Here is a 20,626-nt window from a genome sequence, read left to right as displayed (position 1 = left end):
AGCATGATGTATAGTCCTTTGGGTATATACCCAGTAATGGGATGGCTGGGTCAAATGGTATTTCTAGTTCTAGATCCCTGAGGAATCGCCACACTGACTTGCACAATGGTTGAACTAGTTTACAGTCCCACCAAATAACGCCGCATATCTACAACTATCTGATCTTTGACAAACCTGAGAAAAACAAGCAATGGGGAAAGGATTCCCTATTTAATAAGTGGTGCTGGGAAAACTGGCTAGCCACATGTAGAAAGCTGAAACTGGATCCCTTCCTTACACCTTATACAAAAATCAATTCAAGATGGATTAAAGACTTAAACGTTAGACCTAAAACCATAAAAACCCTAGAAGAAAACCTAGGCATTACCATTCAGGACATAGGCGTGGGCAAGGACTTCATGTCTAAAACACCAAAAGCAATGGCAACAAAAGCCAAAATTGACAAATGGGATCTAATTAAACTAAAGAGCTTCTGCACAGCAAAAGAAACTACCATCAGAGTGAACAGGCAACCTATAAAATGGGAGAAAATTTTCGCATCCTACTCATCTGACAAAGGAATATTTTTCTTTGATACTACACCAAAAATGGAAAAGTGGTCATTGCTTGAAGATTAGTTGCAATTTAATCTTAAACCTTATCAAATAAACTTTTAGTGTCCTGTTACATTAAAACATTAGATCTTTTTTAATGCACGATGTGGTTACATCATGCATTAGTCATTTGTACATTATTGGTTCACTGAGTTGTGCAGCTCTTCCAAATGATGAGCCATTTCCCTATATGATATAAAAAATCATATTCATTAATATTCAACCTATGTCATCAGAAAATACTTTAAGTACTAGGAAATTTATGGTGCAGGTACAGATTTTCCAAAATTCTGATTTTCAGTTATGTATTATTCAGGGTTTTCCAGAGAGACAGAACCAGTAGAATGCCTGGTAGGGGATTTATTAGAGGGAATTTACTCACAGGGTCACAGAGACAAAGTCCCACCACAGGCCATCTGCTAGCTGAAGAACCAAAGCAGCTGGTAGCATGGCTCAAGCCAGTAGCATGGTTCAGTCCAGGTTCAGCAGCCTTAGAACCAAGAAAGTCAACGGTACAACCCCCTAGTCAGGCCCAAGAGCCCCCAAGAGGCTGCTGGTGCAAGTCCTACAGTCCAAAAGCCGAAGAACCTGGAATCTGATGTCCAAAGAGAGAAGGAGAAAAAGTGTCTTCCTCCACAAGGGAGAGACAGAGGAGAGAGAGACAAAGAAAGTGCACGTGAATACCACTTTTTCTGTCCATTTGTCCCAGCTGGTCCCCCAGCCCTTTTGAGGTGCCTGCCCACACTGAGGGCAGGTCTTCCTCTCTCAGGTAGACTCACATGCCAATCTCCTCAAGATACTCCCTCCTAGACACACCCAATCACAATGCTTCACCAGCCATGTAGGCATCCCTCAATCTAGTCAAGTTAATACCTAAATTAACCATCACAACTTGAAAGTACAATTTCTGCCTTTGGCAGTAAATGCCATCAGTTATTTTCTTTGAAGTGATGGCACACTTCACTCATTTTCAAGAAAAAGTCTCGCAAATCCCCAAATCTAAACTAAATCTAAAAAATAGTTTGCCTTCCAGTCATTCTTTCAAGTAAAAAGAGTATTCCCTGAAGAAAGCAGCTAGTTTGCAATCCAAGCATTACACAGGTGAATTACAACCATCTTGTTTCAGTATGCAGCATAAGTGGTTTATGTGTACATCTCACTTCACCACACAAAATATTAGACAGAAATTTACTAAAGGGTGAAGATTTAGTAAAATCAATATCTTTATTGCTTCATCAGGGATTGCAAGTACCTGACAGTGAGGAAATACAATGGGTGCCAGTGCTTTGATTTGGGCAAAAGGCAGTTTTACCCACCATTGCTTCGGTACACCACTTCAAATGTCAACATAGTGAAAAAGTCAAATAACATCTTAGTATTACAATAAAAATAGTTTTGACCCTGTGGACTCATTGAAAAGATCTTGGCAATCCCCAGCATTCCAAGGGACCACACTTTGAGAGCCACTGGCCTATTTCGAGAAAAGAAAGAACTCTTCAACCCTTAGCTGAAATTCACACAAGAGACTGAATTTTGCCAACACCAATTCCCAATCCACACTAAGCAAAATCCAAGGACATCAGCAGCTAGGGACTCCACCCACTGCCATCCATAAATTGAAAGAAATTTGCTTCCTTAGCATGTGATTTATTTGGAAAAGCTTTCAGTGCTAAGTTCTGAAATAAGCCAAGAAGCACTTCATTATAATGATCCATTTTAATGTTGAGCTCAGTTCAAACATCAAAGCAATAAGGGTTCATAAAATACATCAAGGTAATTTCTCTTTTACCACATATGGCGGAGTCTGACTTAGAAAGAATCTCAACATTTTCTGCTAGTGGCTAGGAAATATTAGTAATGATTTTAAAACAAAACAAACCAAAACCCTCTTTTTAGCCTCAATAAAGAATAATTTCCTGGAAATCTCTGTATTTCTATAAATACGCAATAATGAAATTAAGAATCCATCTTGGATAAATCAACTAACCTAAATAACGTTAAAGTCGGGAGAGCTCTGTAGGACAAAACCCTGTTCTCTAAAGGCACTCCCCCAAGGAACACAGACCATAATTAAGGAGACTAGCAATACTAGACTAAAACAAACAGCTTTTAAAAGTTTTCCAACAGTCTTTACCATTTCTGTCTCTCCTATTATAAAATGAGGAGATCTGGACACCTTTTCCAGTAAAATATTCCCAACCTCTTCCTGCAGTACCTTAAAATGAACTAAATATGCTTGCATTCCAGTAACACTAAAGAATACTAAGCATTGGCAGAGGCCATCGCCATTTTATTATGTTATTTTATATATATATATATATATAATATATATAGTAAATGATGTAAAGCTTTGATTGCATATGGAACTAAAGATCAGAAAAGGGTATGAAGACATTTCAACTGTATTCAGATGATAGGATCATTGGCATAAACTGACATAAGCTTGTTTTAATAAGTGGTTTTACAATAATTACCATAGTTGGTTTAATATCAAATGTTGCTTGAAAATTACTGTTCCCACAGGTCGTGGCATCATCACCTTCCTGACTCCAAAAAAAAATCAAGTTTCAATGACATAGCCATCGTGAGGTCTATAACAAAAGACCAAAGTGTTTCTACCACACAAGAAGAGGAATAATTCTATGACAATATGTGGTGTAACATATCATTAGACAAAGAAAACTCATATGAGAAAGAATTGAAGAAAGTATTGAGAAAAGAAGAGGAGCTCTTACAAAAGTTGGAAATAACCTTGAAAATAAAATATTAAATTACATCCACTTTCATGAAATGGGGTCTGAGTTAAGAAAAATAGCAAATAATTGGTGAACCACTCTTTTGACATCTATTATTCATGAGGTTAATTTTATCAAGATAATTAATATGATGTGGTGTGAAGGTTATAAACCACCTGTAAATTATTCCATGCTCCTTTTATTGAAAGTGGGGATCTCTGCCTCCTTTCATGCAATCTCAGTGAGCTTGTGGCTGCTTAAGTGCAGTACAGCTGAGGTGAGGTTGCATAACGTCTGTGCGGCAGCCTCAGCCTTGCTCACTGAGAGAGTTTGCTCCTGGAGTCTTGAGCCACCACAAAAGAAGTTAGGCCATTCTACAATGCCATGCCAGAGAGACCACATGTAGGCATCGGCTTGACAGTTCAGCTGAGCCTTCAGTTCCTACCTATTAATTTATTGCCTCTCAACTCTAAATCTACCCCTTTACCCTGCTTTGTGATACTAGAGCTGGATCCTATAAACATTTCTTCTTTGCCAGCTGGCTCAATGCTACTAGAGGCTTTGTTAATAGAAGGCACTGAAAGGACACTGTAAGGCCACAGCAGGATAAAGGGACTTCCTTTCCAATTTGGGTGTGCTACTTATCACCGTGGCAGCCAGTAGAGTGGTGTGTGAAAGGCCTAGTTGTGCTTATCTCAATAGCTCTTGAAGACCAGCTTCAGGGAACTGGTACCCTCTTGCAAGTTTCTCCTCTACCCAGTAGGCCACTCCTAGGGGCCAGCCTGGCCCATGCTCTCTGGAAATTTTCTTCACCACCGGAAGAATGTGTGCACTTAGGGCAGCCAAACCTCTCCAAGAAGGTCTGAATCGTGTTGAAGTGGGTGGTAATGAAAGCTTTATTTTTCTCAGTTCCTCCCTAATTCATCTTCCTTCAGCCCTAGAGGTAGTAGCTGCATTTTTTTGTTTGCTGCTTCCAGTTTGAGAGTTAATCATCAATTTACAAGTTATAATTTTTTATATTAAATATTTCTTGTTCAAATTACTGGTGTAGTTTCTGTTCCCAGATTGAATCCTGATATAGAATTAGTATTTGGAGTCATCTGAGGAGACAGATTTTCAAAAATGGTATTTGGAAATGGGTTCTGCACATAATTAGGTTTGAGGGCAGTACTGAGTTTCTTGCCAAAATGAAATTGGATGCTAATTATCTGTGACATAATGTGGTATTCCAATAAGTTAGATTATCACCTGTGGTTGATTGTGATGAAGTGCTAACTAAAGCAAATGCCTTGGGAGCCCAAGTGACTGCTGAACGTGATTGTTAAAGAAGCAGTAATGACAACGAGGACTGTGGTGTGGACTTGATTTTCTCAAGTGCATTGCTGCACTTTCAGAAAGGAAAGGACAAACTCAAGGTCATAGTCAGAGAATCAGAGTATTTCCGTGGCAGTCATATATATCGTTTCTTGTAACCACAGAGCCACTATTGCTGAAAATCAAATACAAAATTTAACTGTGCAAGCGGCTGGATTACAATAACAGTTGAATTCATGGCCTTCACAAGATTTCCACGTAACCATTAGGGAACTGATTGAGAAATAATGAGGCCTTGAAACTTGGAATTGGGAAATCTGGTAGGATTCAAAGGAAGTTGAAAATCTCAAATCCACAACTCACTATGAGCACCTTTGACCGTGGCAGTAGGTCACTTCTACCATGACTAGCCTTCCTTTGCTGGAACACCCTAGGATAACTTCATCTGGAACAGATGCTTTCAAAGGGATGTTAATTATCCTCAAGACCCACTGCAATTATCCCATATTGTCCTTATACCCACAACTTGAGTCAAATCTCAGCATGTTTCTGGGACTTAGACATACAGTATGACCCTGGAGAAAACAGTCAATATTATAAATAAAATAGTTGCAAGATTTTCTAACATATATATTGACTGAAACCTGGGAATGTGTATGGAAGTGGATTCTAGGAGAGTTAGACCAAAGAGAGTAAAATATAACACTGTGTCAAACTAAATTCATTTATATAAGTTCACTGACTACAGACTCTAAATGTCATATTTTAAATTATGCTGCTGGAAGTGGCTCTAACATCTCACTTAGTTCGTTAACTGAAACTTGAACTCAGCAGTGCCCCCATTTAATGAGGATGAGATGCCAGAACGTCTATGCATGGTGTGGAGGAAGGAATCCAAAGGCTTAGGGAGACAGAAATATTGGTGTGTAACATGCATACCCATCTCCCAGTCACATCTTCTGAGAAAGCTTAGAAGGCCCTCCCTTCACTAAGATGTTTATAAATAGTGAGGGAACACCTGTATCCTTTAAAACCTCAGTGGTCGCTCCCATTCACAGACTAAATGTGACCAGAGGGGAGGCTACCCTGATTTCAATGGAGTTAATAAAGTCCTGGAGTAATGGCAGCCAAGAGGCAGCATGTCACTGATAAAGACAAGGTGGGAATAGTTATCACAAAGGTCAGCAGCAACATACAGGTAATCAGATTGCTTTTGGCCAATAGGGATCTCAAATTGTGGTTAGTTGATCACATGGTAATAAAATACACAGAAAACCTACTAAAAAGTTGCTGGATCTATACCATGCATCAAAAAACTATGATCCAGTCTTTTTTTTTCCAGGTTTTATTTTTCTGTCTTTTTTTAAGGGGCGGGGGGCGGACACAGGGGAGATCCGTGAATTTTTTTTTTTTTGAGACAGAGTCTTGCTCTGTCGCCCAGGCTGGAGTGCAGTGGCATCATCTTGGCTCACTGCAAGCTCCGCCTCCCTGGTTCATGCCATTCTCCTGCCTCAGCCTCCCGACTAGCTGGGACTACAGGCGCCCGCCACCACGCCCAGCTAATTTTTTGTATCTTTAGTAGAGATGGGGTTTCACCACGTTAGCCAGGATGGTCTGGATCTCCTGACCTCATGATCTGCCCACCTCGGCCTCCCAAAGTGCTGGGATTACAGGCGTGAGCCACGGCACCCTGCCAGATCTGTGAATTTTTTATCAAAACTTTCCATCCCAACATACTTGTTTTATTTCTACATGGAAACATGCTGTTCTGTACTGTTTCATCAGCCTCCTTACTAGGAATTGAGAATTTTCTCCTTTTCTGTCTGCGTTCTCTTGCTCAGTTCTTTCTTTATGTGTCCAGTACAGTGCTAAGTACTTACATGATTTTTTAAATTTTATCTATGCAAAACCTTATCAGGTAAATATTACCCCCATTTTAGAGGAAACAAACTGAGGTTCTAAGAACTCAAGGGCCAAACATACAAGGTCACACAAGTGGAAGTCATCATTTGAAACTCAGCAGTTTCACTACAGGGCCTATATTCTTCTTTTTATTGTGGCTTTATTAACATTTTATTGGAAGGTGTAAAGCAAAAAGAGTGTCTGAGACAGATCTTAATCAATTTAAAGGTTTATTTTCCCAAGATTGAGGACATCCCTAGGAAAAAGAGACACAAGCCACAGTTGCATCTGTGGTCCATGCTTTTTGCAAAGAGGATTTTGAGGGCTTCAATATTAAGAGGGAAAAAAGTAAGCAGGGGAAGAAAGGAGAAAAGAAAAAAAAGAGGGAGCATATGGTCACATTCTTATGAAGCTTTGATTAATGCTCACTGAATCCACATGTTGCACGTGAAAAGGAAGGGGTAGAGGAACAGTCCATTATGAATTATGTATTTGTCTCATGCTCAGTAAACCTTCAGTTTACATAAGCTCAAGTAAACATAGAGTAGAGGAAGAAGTTAAATATGCATTCATCTCAGAGTGGACTGTGGGATGATTTCTAGTCTCCTCTTGTCCCATACTTAAGAGAATAAGATGTTAATTTACATTATCAGGGTGAGGGAGACCACCTGGGGAAATATCTATTTATGAAGAAAAGGAAAGGCAGTGTGTGTGTGTGTGTGTGTGTGTGTGTGTGTGTGTGTGTGTGTGTGTGAGAGACTCAGTTTCCAAGCTTACTTTCCCTTTTGTCATAGCAAGTTTGGGATCCTGCGATTTTATTTTCCTTTCACATTTCCCTTTTCTTCTTAAAAATATTTTGGAGAAAGCATTGTAGAAAAAAATGAGTCTTTAGTCACAGGTTTGGTCTGATCCCCAATCATTGGGACAGTTTATTCCTAGATGGTTAGGTTCCACATTGTTGAAGGGGCTCATTGGTAGCAGATTGTAAAGTCTCATGTCCCACAGAGAAAAATAGGGGGAGGAAGAGAGAATGAAAGTGAAGGAGAAAAGATCATAACAACAAAAGTGTAAAGCAATCTTGAAAACCTGATTTAGGCCATACTACTCTGAGGTCCATATATCGGTAGGCAGGTACAAAAATGGTTTATGTATATAAATAAGTTGCTATTATTTCTCCCAAAGTTTAAGTTGTCTAGCTTCAGTTCACAGGGCTTTAAGAAAAGCACAGTTTTAATTTCTAATGATTCCAAGTCAGAGAAAAAATGGGAGAAAAATGAAAGAAAAAGGAGAAAAAAAAAACATTAGTCTGGAGACTTGTAGCCAGGAAAGAATTCAGGATTCAGTCAAAATAAATTGTAGACAATAAAACTGAAAAGCAAAGGACAAGGATCTAACAGCAGGTGTTCTATAGTTTCTTTTGAAACATGTTTTTTCTCTCTAGTCCTCCATTTTTACCAAAGACAAATCATAGTAGGACTAAATTATTTGCAAAATAAATTTTTGTCTTATTTATACATAATCTCATTATTTGCATAATGTTTGGCAAGAATAATTGTTTTCTACATAGGCTTCATTTTTTAATATTGGCTTTGTTGGAGCTCATATAAATATGTGTGTGTGTGTATATGTGTATATATATAAATGTGTGTATATATATATGTGTGTGTGTCTATATATATATATATATGTATACCCTCAGATTCGACTTTTCAAAAGCCTTGAGCCCAGCCAGGGATTTATCTGTGCTGCAGATAGGTGTATGAGTTTGGGTGAAGTCCTCTCTTCTTAAGGTCCCAAGACAACCTGGTATTCCTGGGCCTGTCAGAAAGTGACTTATTTATCACAGATCAAGAACACTCTCAGAAACTGCATAGGTAAGGTATGAGGCTGGTTTTCCTAAGAAGCTTTCACCTGTAAGTCACCTTCAATTTCTCAAAGCAGTCTGGTCAAACCTGAAAATATGCCATTCAGTCAAAGCCTTTGTAAAATACCAGTGTCTAAAATTGCACCCTGTTGTAAAAGAAAGTAGAATTTTGTTGAACTTATGCAATTAACTATTTTGTCATAAGTTAAGAATACTCACAAATAGTTTCCAAATTCTGGAGAAATTATGTTGAGAGAAAGAAATATCCTTCAAATTTTGCTCACAAGAGAATACTTTTACTCGATTGTTAAAAGCTATAAATAGCTCAAAAAAGTTTTCTTCACTCTGAAAAACAAAACAAAATGAATCAGCAATGTTGCAAAAACATAAAAATTATTTCAGTCCTCTATTAGTTCAGTCCCATGTAACTAACTCATTCCACTTGATATTCAGTTAGCAATCCTTATGAACACATCAGCTTTTTAATTACAGTCCTGGAAATTTTTCTAGTTCAATGGCACAATCTCCAAAGTTATTAGAAACCTGCCTTTCAGAGCACTCATAAGAGTCCTATAGCTGATTAGAAACTCCCGTTTTGAAAAGGATCAAAGTAAAACAATATAAATGTCTTCTTTTGAGAAGTGTCTGTTCATATCCTTCGCCCACTTTTTGATGGGGTTGTTTTTTTCTTGTAAATTTGTTTGAGTTCATTGTAGATTCTGGATATTAGCCCTTTGTCAGATGAGTAGGTTGCGAAAATTTTCTCCCATGTTGTAGGTTGCCTGTTCACTCTGATTGTAGTTTCTTTTGCTGTGCAGAAGCTCTTTAGTTTAATTAGATCCCATTTGTCAATTTTGGCTTTTGTTGCCATTGCTTTTGGTGTTTTGGACATGAAGTCCTTGCCCACGCCTATGTCCTGAATGGTAATGCCTAGGTTTTCTTCTAGGGTTTTTATGGTTTTAGGTCTAACGTTTAAAAAAAAAAAAAAAAAAAAGTAAAACAATAATTGTGGATGACAAAAGTCTTAAAATAGTCACAGTTAAAGACACAATGATAAGGACATTTGTTATGGCATATAATAGTGTAACATCATAATGATAATTATTACCGATAACATTTCTGAAGACATTTCAGAATTATAGAAATTTGAAACACATACTCAGTAACACATTTATGTCAATTTACCTCAAAAAAGTTAAACACCATTTTATACTTGATAATGTTTCCTGCATGCTTTTAACACATTAAATAAGCCAAATATGTCTCTCTTGGACTTATACAAAGTCAGTTTAAGGTCAAAAGACTGAATTTAGATTTTAATTTTGGAACATTTGTTAAATATCAAAGGTTTTAAACAGTTGATATCATGAAATAGCATCAAAGGTTACTTTAAAACCATTCATTCATTTAGCCAAATTGACAATTCAAAGACTTTGAAAAAATAAAAACTTTTACTCTTTAATAGTGAAGATACTTGCTTTCCCAAACAATAAGTCCTAATAAAGACAGCATAGGCCAACTGAATCTATCTTTCTCTCTCCCTTTCTTCTTTTTGGTAGTTTATTCAAAGGACAAATTAAAATCTCCCACTATCTGTTAATATTACACAAAAATATTGTTCAAAGAGGAAAACAAATTATACCTTTCCATTAGTGTATGCTAAAGGTAATTTTAGTAAAGTCTTATAAATAAATCTATCAAGTTTTAATCAGTTTGATCATAAGGTAAGATTTCCATAAATCTTTTATAACTTTCCATTAACGAGTAGATCAATGCTGAAAAAAAATCCCTGTTATTTCAACATGGAGGCCCAGATTTTGGCCCTGCCTCAGTGTGGTTTTTATTTTAATGTTTAATTTATAGAAAAACTAAATAATACACTTCAAAGTTTAGCCAACTTGATCACATTTAGAATTCCTTTTACAAGACTTATCTCCCACAATCAATTTTAAAACATGCTTAAATCTTCAGTTTTGTTCTATTATCCCTTAATTTTAAAAAATCCTTAAAAACCTCTAGATAAAATTGCTTTCTCTTTGATGAAAATCACCGTATCACATCTTTTTAACTTTTTATTGAAAATACATCTTACTTTTCTTATACTGTTTGTATGTATCTAGTAGTTTTAATTACATTGATTAATTGTTATGTTAACTCTTAGTGACCATATTTTTAGTGAAAAAGCTATGAGATAAGCAATTTTAATTATGTACCAAATGCATAGTCCAGGTCAAAAGGTAATGCCTGGGCCCTGGCCAAAGGCTCATATCTAAAGACATTAGTTTATACAAAAGTTAAACAAGTATTAAAAGTATTCCAGAAGCAGCATTAATATCTTAAAACATCTAGTATAGATAGTATCCGACTGCTTGACTAATTCAGGCCAGAGAGATGCTTAAATGAAATTTTTGAAGACGTTTCTGTTTTATTTTACCAACAACTTTAGAACTGTCCTCACCAAAGAGTATTAAAGTTATGTGAACTAAAAGGCATTTGAGTTAAAATTTCTATTTCTCTGACAAAATATCTGACTTATGCACTTTTTTCTTTAAACCAATTAATTAGAGCTCTTTTGTATATATTGGCATAGAGGGACAGTCAATTATGTATTTGTTTCACACTCAGTAAATCTGCACTTTACATAAGCTAAAGTAAACATACTGTAGAAGAAGAAGTTAAATATGCATTCATCTCTGGGTGGGCAGTGGGATGATTTCTAGTCTCTTGTCTTATACTTATGATGATAAGCTGTTAATTTACATTGTCAGGGTGATGGGGGCCACCTGGAGAGATATCTGTTTAGGAAGAAAAAGAAAGGCAGATTTTTGTATGTGATTCATTTTCCAAGTTTAACTTTCCCTTATGATATAGTGAGTTTAGGGTTCCAAGGTTTTATTTTTCTTTCATAAAAGTATCATGCATATAAGCTGCTGTGAAAAATAATTTGACAGTTACTCTAAAATTTAAACATGAAATTGCTATATGACCCAATAAATTCACTCCTAGGTATCTACTCAAAAGAAACAATAGCTGGTCAAATACACGTGCATGTATATTCATAGCAACACTATTCACAACAGCCCAAAAGTGGAAACATCACAGATGTACATTAGAAGAGGAATGAAGAAATATATTGTGGTATATACATCCAACAAAACACTACCCAGCCACCAAAAGGAATGAAAAACTGATACTGTAACCATAATAGGTCCATTGCCATATGCACACAGCAAGTCAATACCAGGTTGCAACAGAGAAAGAAGTTTAAGTATAAGGCTGCCTCAAGAGAAGATGGGAGCAAGCCTCAAATCTATCTCCCCAAGGTGTCTGTGGCTAGAGTTTTCGAGGGTTTTGGAGTAGGCTAAAATGTGAAGATTGGTCAAATAATGCAAGGTGAAGGGAGATAAAGTTGTATTCTCATGCTGATTCCGTTCCACTGTGGGCATCTTCAAAATGGTTGGCATTATCTGTTTTACTGGAATTCAGAATTGAGAAAACAGCTTAAGCAATTCTTAAACAAAAGCCTTATGATTCTATGAGAGAAATCCTATCTAAAACAAAAGTCTTATGTCAGAAATCCTATTTATATGAACAAAGGGATGCACGTGTTTTCCAACTTGGTTCCATTCTCCCCATCACTTTCAGGTATACCAATCAAACATAGATTTGGTCTTCTCACATAGTCCCATATTTCTTGGAGGCTTTGTTCATTTCTTTTTACTCTTTTTTTCTCTAATCTTATCTTCTCACTTTATTTCATTAATTTGATCTTCAACCACTGATACCCTTTCTTCCACTTGATTGAATCAGCTATTGAAGCTTGTGCATGCGTCATGTTCTCGTGCCATGGTTTTCAGCTTCATCAGGTCATTTAAGGTCTTCTCTACACTGTTTATCCTAGTTAGCCATTTGTCTAACCTTTTTTCAAGGTTTTTAGCTTCCTTGCAATGGGTTAGAACATGCTCCTTTAGCTCAGAGAAATTTGTTATTACCAACCTTCTGAAGCCTACTTCTGTCAACTTGTCAAAGTCATTCTGCATCCAGCTTTGTTCCATTGCTGGCAAGGAGCTGCGATCCTTTGGAGGAGAAGAGGCACTCTGGTTTTGAGAATTTTCAGCTTTTCTGCTCTGGTTTCTCTCCATCTTTGTTGGTTTATCTACCTTTGGTCTTTGATGTTGGTGACCTACTGATGAGGTTTTGGTGTGGATGTTGTTTTTGTTGATGGTGATGCTATTCCTTTCTGTTTGTTAGTTTTCCTTCTAACAGTCAGTTCCCTCAGCTGCAGGTCTGTTGGAGTTTGCTGGAGGTCCACTCCAGACCCTGTTTTCCTGGGTATCACCAGCAGAGGCTGCGGAAGAGCAAATATTGCTGCCTGATCCTTCCTCTGGAAGCTTTGTCCCAGAGGGGCACCCTCCTGTATGAGGTGTCTGTCTGCCCCTACTGGGAGGGGTCTCCCAGTTTGGCTACACAGGGGTCAGGGACCCACTTGAGGAGAAAGTCTGTTTGTTCTCAGAGCTCAAACGCCATGCTGGGAGAACCACTGCTCTCTTCAGAGCTGTCAGACAGAGACGTTTAAGTCTGCAGAAGTTTCTGCTGCCTTTTGTTCAGCTATGCCCTGCCCCCAGAGGTGGAGTCTATCGAGGCAGTAGGCCTTGCTGAGCTGCAGTGGGCTCTGCCGAGTTCGAGCTTCCCAGCCACTTTGTTTACCTACTCAAGCCTCAGCAATGGTGGACCCCCCTCCCCCCGCCAGGCTGCAGCCTCACAGGTCAGTTGCAGACTGCTGCACTAGCAGCGAGCAAGGCTCCGTGGGCCTGGGACCCACCAAGCCAGGCACGGGAGAGGATCTCCTGGTCTGCCGGTTGCTAAGACCATGGGAAAAGCACAGTACTTGGGTGGGAGTGTACTGATTTTCCAGGTACAGTCTGTCACATCTTCCCTTGGCTAGGAAAGGGAACTCCCTTGACCCCTTGCACTTCCTGGGTGAGGCAACGCCCCGCCCTGCTTCGACTTGGCCTCCTTGGGCTGCACCCACTGTCCAACCAGTCCCAATGAGATGAACCAGGTACCTCAGTTGGAAATGCAGAAATCACACATCTTTTGCGTTGATCACACTGGGAGCTACAGACCAGAGCTGTTCCTATTTGGCCATCTTGGAATGGAACTAGCAGCAGATTCTCAGATACTCTAGTGGATCCCTGGATTTGAGGGATCTTGACTCTTCATCTTTCAGCTCACAGCAGGCACACGACTCTCTGTGCTACTGACATTTAAGGTCCAGCCACTTTTCACACCTTGTCCCAAAGTCAGTAATTTCCCTGGTGACCAGCAAGGGGCTCTAGGGGCTGAGATTAGCAACTTATGACCTGTGTGTCAAAACATTTCAACTTTCTTAATCCTATTGTTACAGGACTGCCAGGTTTGTATGCCTGCTGTGCAGTAACAGACCAATACACTAAAACAGTGGACAGTGGGGTTTGCTGTGGAGGAAGAGTTTTTAATAATTACATGACTACTGAAAAAAGTAATAATAGGAATTCTCAAGCCTTAAATTTGTCGTGTCAAGGAGTTCTGGGCAAGTGTATTAAAGGGGATCATAGGGAGTGAGGGACTGGAAAATGTCTTTGTTCTTATTTTAAGTTCCAGGTTACATGTGGAGGATATGCAGGTTTGTTACATAGGTAAACATGTGCCATGGTGGTTTGCTGCACCTGTCAACCCATCACTTAGGTATAAGCCTAGCATACATTAGCTATCTTTTCTGATGTTCTCCCTCCCCTGCACCCCTTGACAGGCCCCAGTGTGTGTTATTCCCCCAATGGGTCCATGTGTTCTTATCATTCAGTTCCCACCTATAAGTGAGAACATGCAGTGTTGGGTTTTCTGTTCCTGTATTAGTTTGCTGAGGATAACAGCTTCCAGATCCATCCATGTCTCTACAAAGGACATGATCTCCTTCCTTTTTATGGCTACATACTATCCCATGGTGTATATGTACCACGTTTTCTTTATCCAGTCTACCATTGATAGGCATTTGGGTTGATTCCATGTCTTTGCTATTGTAAACAGTGCTGCAATGAACATACACATGCATGTATCTTTATAATAGAATGATTTATTTTCCTTTGGGTATATACCCAGTAATGAAATTGCCTGGTCAAATGGTATTTCTGGTTCTAGGTCTTTGAGGAAATGCTACTTTCTCTTCTACATTGATTGATCAGTGATATTGCACTTTGTGTTTCTGTGTGTGGGGGAGACCAGTTTTATTATTACACAAATCAGTCTCCCTGAACATTCAGGGAGAAGAGTTTTTAAGGATAACTTGGTGGGTTGGGGGAAGCCAGTGATCCAGGAGTGCCGATTGGTCAGAGATGAAATCATAGGGAGTTGGAGCTGTCTTCTTGCGCTCAGTCAGTTCCTGTGTGGGGGCCACCAGATCAGATGAGCCACTTTATTGGTCTGGGTGGGGTCAGCTGATCCATCAAGTGCAGGGTCTGCAAAATATCTCAGGCACTGATCTTAGGAGCAGTTTAGGGAGAGTCAGAATCTTGAGGCCTCCAGCTGCATGACTGCTGAACCATAATTTCTAATCTTGTGGTTAATGTTAGTCCTATAAAGGCAATCTAATCCCCAAGCAAGATGGAGATCTGCTTTGGGAAAGGGCTGTTACCATCTTTGTTTAAACTATAAAATATAAACTAAGTTTCTCCCAAAGTTAGTTCAGTCTACACCCAGGAATGAACAAGGACAACTTGGAGGTTAGAAGCAAGATGGGGTCAGTTAAGTCAGATCTTTTTCACTGTCTCAGTCACAATTTTGCAAAGGCAGTTTCAGTCCCTCCCTTTGGGTTTTATAACACCTCAATCTTAAGGCGTAGGCTATGAAGATGGGAAAAGGCCTGATTGCTCTGGCTTCTTCCTGCTGACAGGGGACATAGTGGGAATGGGAGCGAACCCCAAGGTGAGAAGAGTGGAACTGCTTTGCAACTGTCTGAGTGTACTCATGCAGGCCTGGCTGGGCTTTCAAGGCTTGCATGGCAAAAACATCAGTACTCTCAACTATAGTTTTACCACAGTTTTTAAGTGAACAGCCTACTACAAGGTAAATAATGAGGAGTACAATTCCCAATTTTAAAAGCAAAGATTTGAAAGCATTAGTTTGGGGACCTCTAACCCATGAAGAATTTAGAATTTAGTCTAAACTGCAGAAAAAAAAAACCTCAAGAATGGCTAACAACAGTGTACTATAGTTTTTCTTTTGAAGCACAATTTCTCTCTCTCCAGTCCCCATTTTTATTAAAAACAAATCATGATAGAACTGATTTGTTTACAAAACAAACTTTAGTCTTACTGTACTTGGCCTGGTTATTTGCATAAAGTACAGCAAGAATAATTATTTTTCACTTAGGCTTTTTTATTTGGCTTGATGGAACTCTGTTCGATGAAGAATCTCAGGTAAGACTTTTTAAAAGCCGAGCCCAGCCATGGGTTTGTACCTTCAAATACCAATGAGTTGGACAAATTCCTCTCCTCTTGAAGTCCCAAGATAACTCAGGGTTCCTGGGCCTGTTAGAAAATGGCATTCTTTACTTACCACAGGTTGAGAAGAACCTTGTACAGGGACTCTGTGTGGACAAGGTATGAAGCCAGATCCCCCAGTGGGCTTTAATTGGCTCTATAAGTCAACTTTGATTCTTTAAAGGAAGCATTTCTTTCCAGTCAAAGCCCTGGTAAAATAACCAAGTTCTCCAATTGTGTCCTGTGACAAAAGAAAACAAATTCTTATTGCACTTATGCAATTAACTATACTGCCATAAATTGAGACTATTCACAAATAGTTTCCAAATTCCGGAGAAATCTAGTAGAGAGGAACAATATGCTCCAAATTTTGTTCACAGGAATATATTTTACTCACTTGTTAAAAGTTGCAAATAGCTCTAAAGAAATAAGTTCTCTTGACTCTGAAAACAAGAGGTTTAGCCATGTTTAACACATTAGCTCTCCATGACAGTCTTAGAATTTTGGGATTTTTCCTCTATTCCAATAGCACAATTTTTAAAGTTATCTGAGACCTACACTTAGAGCCCTATATCTGATTATAAACTGCCTTTTGAAAGCAAGACAAAATATCTGTGGATGACAAAAGTCTATAGCCACTATTAAAGCTACAATTGACTAGAAATTTTGTTTACTTCAGTGGCATGTAACAATTTTACACGACAATTATAATTATTAATAATGTACACTATATTATATCAACATTATAGAAGTTTCCCATAATTTTGGAACACATACTAATAACATATTTATACAAATATAGTCCAAAGTAAACCAAACACCATTCACTCTTCTATTTGAAAGATTTTTCTCTACTCTACTGTTACAATCTCCAGCGTTATGAATCAGAATCCTGCATTTAAGAGCACCTGTTAAATTTTATAGCTGATTATAAAACCATCATTTAAAGAGGACCAAAATAAGACAACAATTGTCTATGGATGACAAAACATTTTAGGGAAGCCACAGTTAAAGATATGATTGATAAGGAAATTTGTCACCTCTGTGGCACACAGTCTGTTAACATAATAATTATAATTATTATTGATAGCATATACTAAGTCATATTAGAATTATAAGAGTTTTACATATTCAGAACAAATACCAATAACACGTTTACACAAATGTAGACCAAAGAAAGCCAAACATTATGTCATATTTGACAATGCTTCCTGTATGATTTTTGAACCAAATAAGCCAAATGTCATTTTTGGACTTTAGAGGACCTAATATCTAAAATATTAGGCTAGAAAGAAACATAATTTATAATTTGATTTTGGAAAGTTTGTCAGATATGAAAGGTTTAAAACACTGGATATCATAAAATAGAATCCCAGGTCACCACATCATTCATTTGGCCAAAGTGGTAACTCCAAAATCTTAAAAGAAAACCTTTACACTGATAGGAGACTTAGCTTTCCAAACAAGACCCAATAAAGACAGCAAGAGGCTAACTCAATTTGTCTCTTCTTTCTCCTCCATTTTTTTTCCTGCTATTCACCCAAAGTAGAAAACAAAACCCTTTCATTATCTTTTAACATTACATAAAAATCATCTTCAAAAGAGAAAGCCAAATTTCATGTTTGCATTAGTGCATCTTCAATGTTAAAGCTAGTTTTCTAAAATAAAATTTTATATCTCTATCGGTTTTAATTAGTTTGACCATAAGGTAAGATTTTCATAAACTTTTTAAAACCCCTTACAATGTTCCATCAAAAAGCAGATCAATTTTCTGAGAAAACACTGTTATTCCGACACATGGGCTCAGATTCTGGCCCCACATCGGTATGATTTTTAGGTTTTTAAACTACAGAAAAAAATCTAAATAATTTCTTTTAAATCTTAGCCACCTTGTTTATACCCAAATAACTTTTTTATAAGATTAACCCTTTACAAACCCTTTTCACTTTGCTTAAAGCTTCAGTTTCACCTCATTACTCTTTTAGGTTAAGACAATCTTTAAAGACCCTAAACTAGACAAAATTGCATTCCCTTTAACAAAAGCCATATTCCTATGCCTTCTTATAATCTTTTACCAAAAACACATTCCCTACACACCTTGTATGTAAACTGTTTCTCCAGTAATCTCAATTTCATGTTACAATATTAACTCTTAGCAGCTTTTATTTTTAGTGAAAAACCTGATAAGTAAGCGATTTTGATTATGTACTAGGGGTGGAGTCTGGGACATCAGATAGAAGTGAAGATAAGGTCTGACTCTTTTCGGCGTAGCTAGGGACATGGCTCTCCACATGTCCCAGGCCTCATCTATAATGTAATGCTCCAAAGTGGGTAAATTGAATGATTTTCAAAAGTCAAGGAAACAATTTGACCTTAAAGCATTTAGCAGTTCTGATATCTGACCTTAATTTAGACCAAATGTCTACATTTTGAAGACATTTAATTTTACCAATAATCTTTAAAACTGTCTTTGTTTCCAAAAGATTACTAAAGTTATGTGAACAAGAAGGCATAAAGTTTCTATTTTTCTGACAAAATATTTCATTTAAGCTCTTATTTTTCTAAGCCAATTAATCAGAGCTCCTTTATATATAAACATCACACACACTTGAAACACATATAAATACAGACAAACAGAAGATTCAGCACTTGTAAGATTTTTTATTTGCCAGTTTTTTAATTGGATTACTGGCTTCAGGGTGCAGCCCTTGAAGGAACAGGGCCAGGAAAGCATGCATTTCTAGGGCCTAATCACAGCTAAAGGCAAAGACAGATCCCCAAAATTAAAGGTACCTTTTTATACTGGATCCTGGATCCCCAAAAGGATGGAAATACTACAGGAGAAGACACTTCAGTGCTTTTACCAACTGTGCATTTCACTGCAAGGCAACCCAAAGCCAATCAGCCCATTTTGTAATTAGACCAGCCCCCATGAGAGTCTTATCTCTCAGTGGGGGACAGAGATGTTTCCATATACTCCAGGTGACCAAGAGCATGCTTCTCTGATCCAAGTGTGCAAAGAGTCAACTATCCCTCCATAACTATTATTAGCCATCCCCTAAAGTATATTTCCTACCCAGTTATTATACACCAAGCTCTTTCATAATGAGAAGTAATTTCTGATACCCCTAAACTCAAAACCATCAGATAACACAAGGCAAAACAGAACAGAGCCTTTTATTTTAAGAGGGATCGATCCACTTTTAATTCCTGGGGTTTCATGAGGAAAACAGAGCTTTTTTCCAAAATGGGGCTTGTAGCGCCTCCTGTTTTTCCCAAGGAGTCCCCGGCTACCAGAAGTTATCTTAGGGTCGCTCATGTGTGCATTAAGAGTGACAAGACAAAAACAATGGAGACAAATAATTCAGTCCACTGAGAAGGAAAAAAAACTTTTTTCCAGAAAAACAAGATCCAAGAAGAGAAAAACGTAAAGCCCTTTTAAATACATCTATAGCTTGTTTATCCACTTTTAATTAAGCTGACTTTTAACCATAGTGCTCTTTAAAAAAGAAATCCTTTCACATCTCTTATTACCCAACTTCAGCCATTCCAAGTGGCCAATATTTCTAGCTTCTGAACTTTACCAAAGGTAACCTCCTAGGTGCTTCAAAGACATCGTAAGCAGTTTCTTTTTTTTAAAAGGATTCAGAATTTCCATAAGGTAGTTCAGAGAAAGGAAAATTCAAGAGAGAAAATCAGAAGCTATCTATGAGGGGGGAAAAAAACCTCAATAGATGGCAAAGTTATATAAATTAAAAAACCAGAAAGAATCATTCCAGAAGCCAAGAATAGAACCCAGGCTGCCATTGTCAAAAGGCAAAAACCTTAGCTACTGAGTTACAACATTGAGCAGTTTCTATTGCTCTTCCCAGAAGGAGCCTAGAGAAGCCAATTTCAAACTTGCAAAAGTTTTTAACTCCTCAAGAAAATTTTTAGAGCTAACTATAACATGAATCTCCAAATTCCTGTCTTCTAGATAGCAGAAACCAAGAGAAAGTATTCCCACATGGTCACAATGTTAAGCTCTTAAGGACACAAAACAAGACAGAGAAATTTCATCTGGTATTGGTTTCAGGGACCTGCAGCAAAGTTAGAAACTGAACAGTCTGCTGGGCTGGCTTGAAAGGTGAGCTTCAAACCAATATCAACCTGACAAAGCTCAAAGCTTTTCCAATCGGTCCCTGTTGTCTTTGATGCACTCCAGGTGGGGAGGGACAACCTCCAAACAGTAATTCACAATGAGGTCTCTGGGCAAGGTGAAGAGCAGATAGTCACTCCAATATAGGCTTGTTGAGCCTTCTTTAGGGCTCATTGAATGTGACCACACAAATAAGGAGGGTTCTCTGAGTTGGGCCTGCAGAACTTCCATCAGCAAACCCTTCTGTGATCCCTTCTACATATACAACCCACACACAAAGACAAGATGGACAGAAGGCCTTCCAAATCAGATCCCTAACCAAGAACTCCAAGAGTATCCCTTGCAAACTATCCTCCTACTCTTCATCTAAGAAACCTTCTCAAAATCTTCCTGACTGAGAAGTCTCCCAAACCAGGACTCTTCCTACTAGTTAGAAAGAGCCAACTGAGACTCCCCAGGTGCCAAACAGACACCCTGCAATGGGGCTACAGACACAGATACCCTATGGTGGAGCTACAAACAGACACCCCACAATGGTACTACAAACACCCCACCATAGGGCT

The sequence above is a fragment of the Gorilla gorilla genome, chromosome 10 (assembly GCF_029281585.2).
Source record: "Gorilla gorilla gorilla isolate KB3781 chromosome 10, NHGRI_mGorGor1-v2.1_pri, whole genome shotgun sequence".
Lineage (NCBI taxonomy): Eukaryota > Metazoa > Chordata > Mammalia > Primates > Hominidae > Gorilla > Gorilla gorilla.
The sequence above is the reverse complement of the archived record's forward strand: the minus strand, read 5'-3'. Positions refer to the sequence as shown.